General features: G+C 40.9%; 1 pseudogene; it reads right to left on the bottom strand.

Annotated features, from left to right (window-relative positions):
* Positions 1 to 3,178: 3,178 nt before the first annotated feature.
* On the bottom strand, positions 3,179 to 7,455 carry LOC102818917 (annotated as a pseudogene).
* Positions 7,456 to 8,753: the final 1,298 nt, after the last annotated feature.

Here is an 8,753-nt window from a genome sequence, read left to right as displayed (position 1 = left end):
TCTCTTTCCACAGATGTAGTCAATTTGATTTCTATGTATTCCATCTGGTGAGGTCCATATGTATAGTCGTCTCTTATGCTGTCTAAAGAAGGTATTTGAATGAACAAATCATTGATTTTGCAGAATTCTATCATGCGTTTTCCAGCATCATTTCTATCACCAAGGCCATATTTTCCAACTACTGGTCCTTCCTCTTTGCTCCCAACCTTTACATTTCAATCATCAGTAATGATCAATACATCTTGATTGCATGTCTGATCAATTTCAGATTGAAGAAGTTGGTAGAATTCTTCTATTTCATCCTCAATGAATTCTTCTATTTCATCCTCAATGACTTTAGTGGTTGAAGAAAGAGTGACGAACTACTCTTTTTTTTGAATAATAGTGGTATTAACTGGGCTTTCCTGTAGGTGCATGGATATTATCCTATCACAGACAGCATTGTACCTCATGATTTATATGGATATGTTCTTTTTGACGATGAATGCAACACCATTCCTCTTCAATTTGTCATTCCCAGCGTAGTAAACTGTGTGGTTGTCAGATTCAAAATGGCCAATACCAGTCCATTTCAGCTCACTAATGCCTAAGATATCTATGTTTATGTGTTCCATTTCATTTTTGACAATTTTCAATTTTCCCAGATAAATACTTTGTACTTTCCATGTTTTGATTTTCAATGGATGTTTGCTTTTTCTCTTCATTTTGTGTTGTGTCCCATCAGTAAATGAAGGCCCCGTGGGCTTATCTCTGGGTTTTACTCCATTCATGTCATGACAGTCAACTCTACTTTGAGGAGGCAACTCTTCCCCACTTGCATTTGAGTGCCTTCCAACCTGAGGGGCTCCTTTTTCAGCACTATATCTGACAGTGTTTCTCTGTTATTCATAAAGTTTTCAGTGACTAAATATTCAGAAGTAGTTCGTCACTCTTTCTTTCTAGTGTGACTTCATCTGGAAGCTCATCTGAAACCTGTCCACCATGGGTGACCCTGCTGGTATCTAAAATACCAGTGGCATAGCTTTCAGAATCACAGCAACTCACAAACCACCACAGTACGAAAACTGACAGATGAGTGGTGGCCAATATACATTCCTCTAATTATTGAAATCACCCCTAACTATTGAATATGACCAAGAAACAGCTGACCATATTGACACATGTCCAGAAACAAGACAGACTGACTGAGGCAAATGAGCTGGAGATAGACCTAGACTTCACATTGGAAGAAGAGCAGGTTTTGGAACTGCCTGAGAAGGAATTCAAGAGAATGATACTGACTTGCATCCAAGCCTTTCACAGAGGGGTTCAGAAAAATAAGGATGGAGTCAGGAAAGCTATACAGAACAATCAAATAAGGTAGATACAGCATTGGAAACAATAAAATACTGCAAAAAGAGGTACAAACGATTAATAATAAAATATCAGAAATGGACAATACACTGAAAGGGCAAAGGAGTAGAAATGAAGAGATGGAAGCCAGAATTAGCGAGCTGGAAGACGACTTTCTCAATATTGCAAAGATAGAAGAGCAAGCAGAAAAAAGGGGGAAAAAATCTGAACAAAGTCTAAGATTCATGTGGGATAACATAAAGAAGAATAACTTAAGAATTATTGGCATTCTGGAACAGGAAGAATCACACAAGTCCTCAGAAGAGACAATTAAAGAGTTTCTGGAAGACAATATCTCTAGCATCCTGAAAAATGAAAAGATAAAGCATTCAAGAAGGTGAACGAACCCCAGGAAGGACAGACACCAAAAGAAAATCACCAAGACATATCATAACCAATCTCTTCAAAATCAAAGACAAGAAAATCACACAGAGCAAAAACATATACTACTATTATCCTACTTTAACACCTCAACTAATCCCTAAATAACTGACATTATCTTCTATAATATAACCCCAGTAATTACACCTTCTTCTACTACCCATGCCTCTACTCTCCCATTATTCCAGATACAATATACCCTCATTTCTTGAAATTGATTAGTTCATTCATAAGGCAAAAAAATTGAATGTGTAAAGACCTAGAGTTAGAATACCAAAAGTGAAGAACGTGCTCAGCATTTCTCAAGCTGAAAAAACTGAACAAAACATTCAAGTCTCAACTTGCCATATTGTTGGATTCTATAGTAGTGTAGTGGTTATGGATCGAGCTGCTAACCTCAGGGTCAGCAGCTCGAAACTACCAACTTTTCCGCAGGAGAAAGATGACGCTTTCTGCTCCCATAAACATTTACAGCCTCGGAAACTGTACAGGGTCGCTATGAGTCAGAACCAACACTACAGCACATAACAACAACAACAAATAGGAAAATATTGAGTAATACAGAAAGTATAAATAGAGGATGGAAGGTATATGCAGAAACTGTACAAAAAAGAAATGGACAATGCTTAACCACTTCAAGAGGTATCTAGAGCCAGTGGTACTTTTCTTAAGCTAAGTTCTCTAGAAAAGAAAATTCAGTGAAACTTATATATGTATTGTAGAGATGGGAGAGTTCCAAATCTGGGTCAGATGAGCCAAGATCAGCAGGCTGATCCAGCAAGGCAGACAGACAGGAAAGAAGATAATAAAGCATACCACTGGCTCAAATCCAAAAAACCAAAAGTTGTAGGACAATCCAGATGCAAGATCCAGTCCAGCAGAAAAGCAAGTTAAGCTTTGCCTGAGCGTCTATTGTATTGGAAATCAGGCCACACCCACAGGGAGACATCCTTTTAATTGATTGATTGCTCATAGTAAATCATCATAGCCTTTAACTATGCCTGCTTATAGCCAATAATCATAGAGTTAACTACACTGTATTAGATCTTACCATGGGAATAACCACAACTCAACCGTCAAACCACTGAGAACCCGAGCCCAGTCAAGTTCACACAAAGCCTTAACTACCACCTCTTGTCAACTTGTTAACTGTAAGCCATATGCATTATCGCTAAATAAAGACAATTGTAAAGTCATACTTCTGCCTAACATGATAATACTACATGTACAACAAAAAATGCACTGGCCCCATTTACATCATATTTCACAAATGAGCAAAGTAAAAATATTTGATGCACAGATATGAAACAAAACAAAGACATATATATGTGTGTGTGTGTATATATACGTGTGTATATGTATACATATATATACACAGACACACATAACAATTACAATTTTCATTTTACAACTGGTCACATGGCTGTTGCTGGTATTTAGAACTATTCTCTTCCACCACCTATTCTGTATTCCCTTTGCCTTTGGCAAGCACCTCAGCTGGTCGTGGTTCTTTGCCTGGAGCTATGACCCAAATCTTCATTCCTGAAGTATATGGGCTACTAGAAGCCATGTTGGAATTGATTTGCTGTAGTTTACCACTGACTTTAATTACAGAACATGATAGTACTAAAAGACAGCTAAGGAATCCTTTGGATTCCACACATATATTCTTCTTAATAACCTCCATTATATAATGTGAATCCAATTTTCTCTTTGTAATCAGGATAAAACACATCATCCAACACAATTACTCCTTTCTTTTCCTGTTGATCCAGAGACATGAGGAGCACAAAATTGCCAGGGGCATTCTTAACTTCCAGTTGAATGAAATCAGTACTGTGTCTTCAAGTAGGAGTATTCCTCCCTTTAGGCCAAAAACCTCCATACCTGAAGAGCACAGAGCCAGTAACAGAGACAAGAACAAAAAATTTTCCAAGTGGGACACTAGGTGTAATAATGAGTGGTGTCAGTCCTATAAAACCCCTTGGCTCCTGAACCCATGAATCCTATCTACTGGAGAAATAGCACCACATATTGGATGCTGAAAAAGGAGCTCTGGTAGCATAATGGTTACGAATCGGGCTGTGAACCGCAAGGTCAGCAGTTCGAAACTACCAGCGGTTCCGCGGGAGAAAGATGAGGCGTTCTGCTCCTGTAAAGATTTACAGCCTCGGAAACCCTGTGCAGGGTCGCTATGAGTCGGAACCGACTCCACGGCACTTAACAACAACAACAACATTGGATGCTGGTTTAGCATACATACAGCGTCCTGGAGAACATTGTCCCAACCCTGCAAGTTATTGCCACCTATCTGGCGCTGTAATTATGTCTTTAGAAGGCAATTCCATCATTCAAGCAAGTCAGCTGCTTCAGAATGATGAGGATCATGGTAAGCATTGGCCCACTGCTGCACTTCATTTGCTGTGAAATGGGTCTCTTGATCTGAGCTGATGCTATGTGGAATACCAAGATGATTAATAAGGTATTCTGTAAGTCCATGGATGGTAGTTTTGGCAAAAGCATTGCATGCAAGAAAGTCAAATTTATATTCATAGTAAGTGTCTATTCCAGTAAGAACAAAACACTGTCCTTTCCATGATGTAAGTGGTCCAATGTAATCAACCTGTCACCAGGTTGCTGGCTGATCTCCATGAAAATGGTCCCCTATCTGGTACTCTTTTGGTTTCTGCTTCCGGCAGACTGGGCACTCAGCAGAGGCTGTAATTTAGTCAGCTTTGGTGAGGTGCAGTCCATTCTGTTGAGCCTGTGCATAATCTCCATCTCTGCTACCATGGTCACTTTGTTCATAAGCCCATTGGACAATGACAGGAGTGGCTGGAGGAACAAGTATGATTGGTTTCCACAGAACATGTGTCATCCTGTCCTCTGGTTGTTAAAATTCTCCTGTGCTGAGGTGACCCTTTGCTGTGCATTCAGATGAGACACAAATATCTTCACTTTCTTAGCTCATTCAGAGAGGTCTATCACACATACCCCCTCCCCACACCTTCTTGTCACCATTTTTCCAAGCATCTATCTTCCATCCAGCTAAACCATTGACCACAATCCATGAATCAGTATTCGGTTGCACATCTGACCATTTCTCCTTCCATGAAAAATGAACAATCACAGGTGCACTGTTTGAAGTTGTGCCCATTGGGAGGATTTCCCTTCACTACTCACCACTGGACCAATAAACAACATTATTATCAATGGAGAGAAGATTGAAGTTGTCAAGGACTTCATTCTTCTTGGACCAACTATCAACACTCGCAGAAGTAGCAGTCAAGAGATCAGACGACGTATTGCACTGGGCAAATCTGCTGCACAGGAACTTTTTAAAGTGTTGAAGAACAGAGATGTCACCTTGAGGACTAGGGTGCGCCTGACCCAGGCCATTGTGTTTTCAATAGCCTCATATGGATGCGAAAGCTGGACAGTGAATAAGGAGGATCGTAGAAGAATTGATGCCTTTGAGTTGTGGTGTTGGAGGAGAATACTGAAAGTGCCATGGACTGCCAAAAGAACCAATAGATCTGTTTTGGAAGAAGTGCAGCCAGAGTGCTCCTTGGAGGTCAGGATGGCTAAGCTTCGTCTCTCCTACTTTGGACATATTGTCCGGAGGAAACAGTCGTTGGAGAAGGATGTCATGCTGGGTAAGGTGGAGGGTCAGAGAAAAAGAGGAAGACCCCTAATGAGATGGATTAGCCAGGTGGCATCATTGATGGACTCAAGTGTGGCAGCAGTAGTGAGGTTGGCCCAGGATCGGACATTGTTTCGTTCTGCTGTGCATGGGGTCTCTATGAGTCGATTCCTACTCGATGGCACCTGACGACAACAACAACAACAACTGTCCTTCAGGGAAGTCCCAGAAAGGAGTTACAGTGTCACTGCCATCCACTTGTGAGTGGTGCCTATGTGTTCTACAGAACTATTTGGAAACCAAGCATGAGATTGCTCTAAGTCAACTGATTATAAGAAACTATCCAAGTGGCAGTAAGTGTAGATTGAGAAAGGGAAGGTAATGTAACAGGAATGGAAACAATGGGCATTTGGACTACTACCTCACACAATTTACTTCTACCTTCAGGTCCTGCTCAAGTCCAATCTCGTGTACCACTTCCATTTAATGATGAGGTACTTCTGTGCACTTCCAAGTTTATAACTCTGTGGATCAGATAACACTTAGTTCATGATGAGTAGTTCTAGTTGCATGGTGACGTGGTGGCCCATTCAGTCTCTACTAAGTTTCAGTAACAAGCCAAAAGCTATTTCTCAAAAGGAGAGTAGTTACCTGCAGGGCTTTGCTCCAAAATCCTAAGGGTCTGTGCTGTGATTCACCAATAGGGGCCTGTCAAGGACTCTAAACTGCATCTCTATCTGCCAATGACACTTCAAGCACCATATGATCTGCTAGATCATATGGTCCAAGCAACGGGATGGATTGCACAGTCACCTGAACCTGTTGCAGAGCTCCACTCAAAATTGGTAGCTTTTCAACTCACTTGATAAGTAAGCCAGAGTAGCACATCCAAATGAGAGGTATGTTGTCTCCAAAATCCAAAGTGGCCCACAAGGTGTTGTGTCTCTTTTTTAGTTGAGGGAGGGGAGAGATGCAGTAACTTATCCTTCACTTTAGTAATAATATCTCTTCATTTCCCACATCAATGAATCCCTAGAAATTTTGCTGAGGTAGAAGGTGCCTGAATTTGTGCTGGGTTTATTTTCCACTCTTAAGAAAACAGTCTAGAATCATTGATACTTCTTCATCACTAGGGTCAATCAGCATAATGTCACCAAAGTAATAGACCAGTGTGATGTCTTTAGAAAGGGAAAGGTAATCAGGGTCCCTGAAGAATAAATTATGACATAGTGCTGGAGAGTTGATATACCTCTGAGGTAAGACAGTGGAAGTATATTATTGGTTTTGCCAGCTGAAGGCAAACTGCTCTGGTGACCCTTAGAAACTGGACTTGAGAAAAATATGTTGGTCAGATCAATAGCTGCATATCAGGTACCAGGAGATGTATTAATTTGCTCAAGCAATGAAACATCTGGAACAGCAGCTGCCATTGGAGTCATGTCCTGGTTAAGTTTATGATAATTCACTCTCATTCTCCTGGTTTTTTTTTGCACAGACCAGATAAGCCAGTTAAATGGGGATGTGGTGGAAATCACCATCCCTGCATCCTTCAAGTCCTTGAATGTAGAACTAATCTATGCAGTCCCTCCAGGAATGCAGTATTGCTTTTGGTGCACTATCTTGCTAAGTAAAGGTAGTTCTATTGGTTTCTCCAACCATAATAACCCTTATTCCACATTTCAGGGATCCAATGTGGAGGTTCTGCCAGTTGCTGAAATATGTCTATTGCAATTATGCATTCCAGAACTGGGTAAATCGCTACAGGATGAGTTCAGGGACCCACTAGACCCACAGTGAGAAGGACCTTAGTAGACTCCATTAATAACTTGATTTCTATATGCCTTTACTCTGACGGGCCAGAGTGCCATTTGAGTCTCCTAGAATTAGTATCAATTTAGAGTCAGTGTCCAGTAATTCCCCAAAAGTAGGGTGATTTTCTTTCCCCTATGAACAGTCATTCTTGTAAAAGACTATAAATCCCTTTGGGGGAAGGCTGGAAGAAAGACTAACAGCCGGCAGTGTAGGGGGAGTCCTTCCATACCTTCATTCAAGGGGTTGTGCTTCTGTACACTGACTCATGTCTGGGAATTGACTGAGAGGCCATGACTCTCTTTTCTGTCGATTCAAGTTATACTACCATTCACTTTACCTAGAGTTCTTCCTCTTGTACAAATTAAGTAAATATTTAGTGGGTTTCCCATCTATTTTGCTCCTAGTGACACCCTGCCTAATTAGCCAAGGCCATAAGACCACATGAGTCAGACTATTCTGATTACTGCTTTGAATTTGCTGTCCATTATGGTAATCACACCCACCTTTAATCTTGGTTGATTACGTGCTATCACTTGGCTCCTACCACCACAGGGTCCAATCAGCACCATTGTGGTTAGGTGCCATAATTCAATTAGGGCAGTTCCCACTGTCAAATCTGGTTTACATAATATAGCAGTCACAGCAGTCTTCAAGGATGCTGTGGCTCCCTTCACACATTTGTTCCTCATGGTTGTGGTAAAAGGTGTGTCCTCGGTCACTTAATGTGTGGGTTTATGAGTTTATCCTGATAAATGTACTCTAACATGCCAATCTCCTGAAGACTTTTGATTTCTTCCTCTACAGAATATCAAGGCAGGTCTGGTACTTGAACTTGATGTATTGCAGGCTACCTCACAATCTATGCTTTAGTGAATCAAACAAACTATTCGATCCTCTCCTGATCTCTCAAGCTGAATAAGAATCACTGCTTAGTGCACCCATATCAATAAATTCAGACTTATTCAACTCAATATTTCTTGCACCATTATCACACACCCTTAGTAGCCATTCCCACACATATTCTCCTGGTTTCTGTTTGTACATATTAGAAAAATCAAGCAGTTCTTTTGGAGTGTAGTGTGCTTCTTCCTGGGTCACAAATTGTACTTCTTCCTGGGTCACAAATTGCTTTTTGGGGCTTGCTGGGCCTAGAAGCAATAGTTGGGAGAGGACACTTTTAGCAATGTCTTACAAGTCACCTACCATCGAGGATGCCCCAGACAAATGCCTCAGGCATCATCTCAGCAGGAACAGTTGAATTACTCTCATCAATAGTTGGCAGAGGGGATGTTTTTACTGATAATGGAATAATATCTTCAGATAGGAGGGGTGGAGCAGTTGGCAAGAAAGAGTCAATGGAATTTACAGGCTCTGTGTCCCCAAGATTCCTTATTATCTACTCATATTTCCCCATCCCAAGTTTAAGTTTTAAGATCCCATTTCTTCCCAATCAATGCACTCACTTTCGCCTCAGACACCATTCCAGGTTGGGAGTTGAGCTGGCGTTGTAATTCAGCCACTCTTA

This window comes from Chrysochloris asiatica, unplaced genomic scaffold (assembly GCF_000296735.1).
Source record: "Chrysochloris asiatica unplaced genomic scaffold, ChrAsi1.0 scaffold00002, whole genome shotgun sequence".
NCBI lineage: Eukaryota > Metazoa > Chordata > Mammalia > Afrosoricida > Chrysochloridae > Chrysochloris > Chrysochloris asiatica.
The sequence above is the reverse complement of the archived record's forward strand: the minus strand, read 5'-3'. Positions and strand labels throughout refer to the sequence as shown.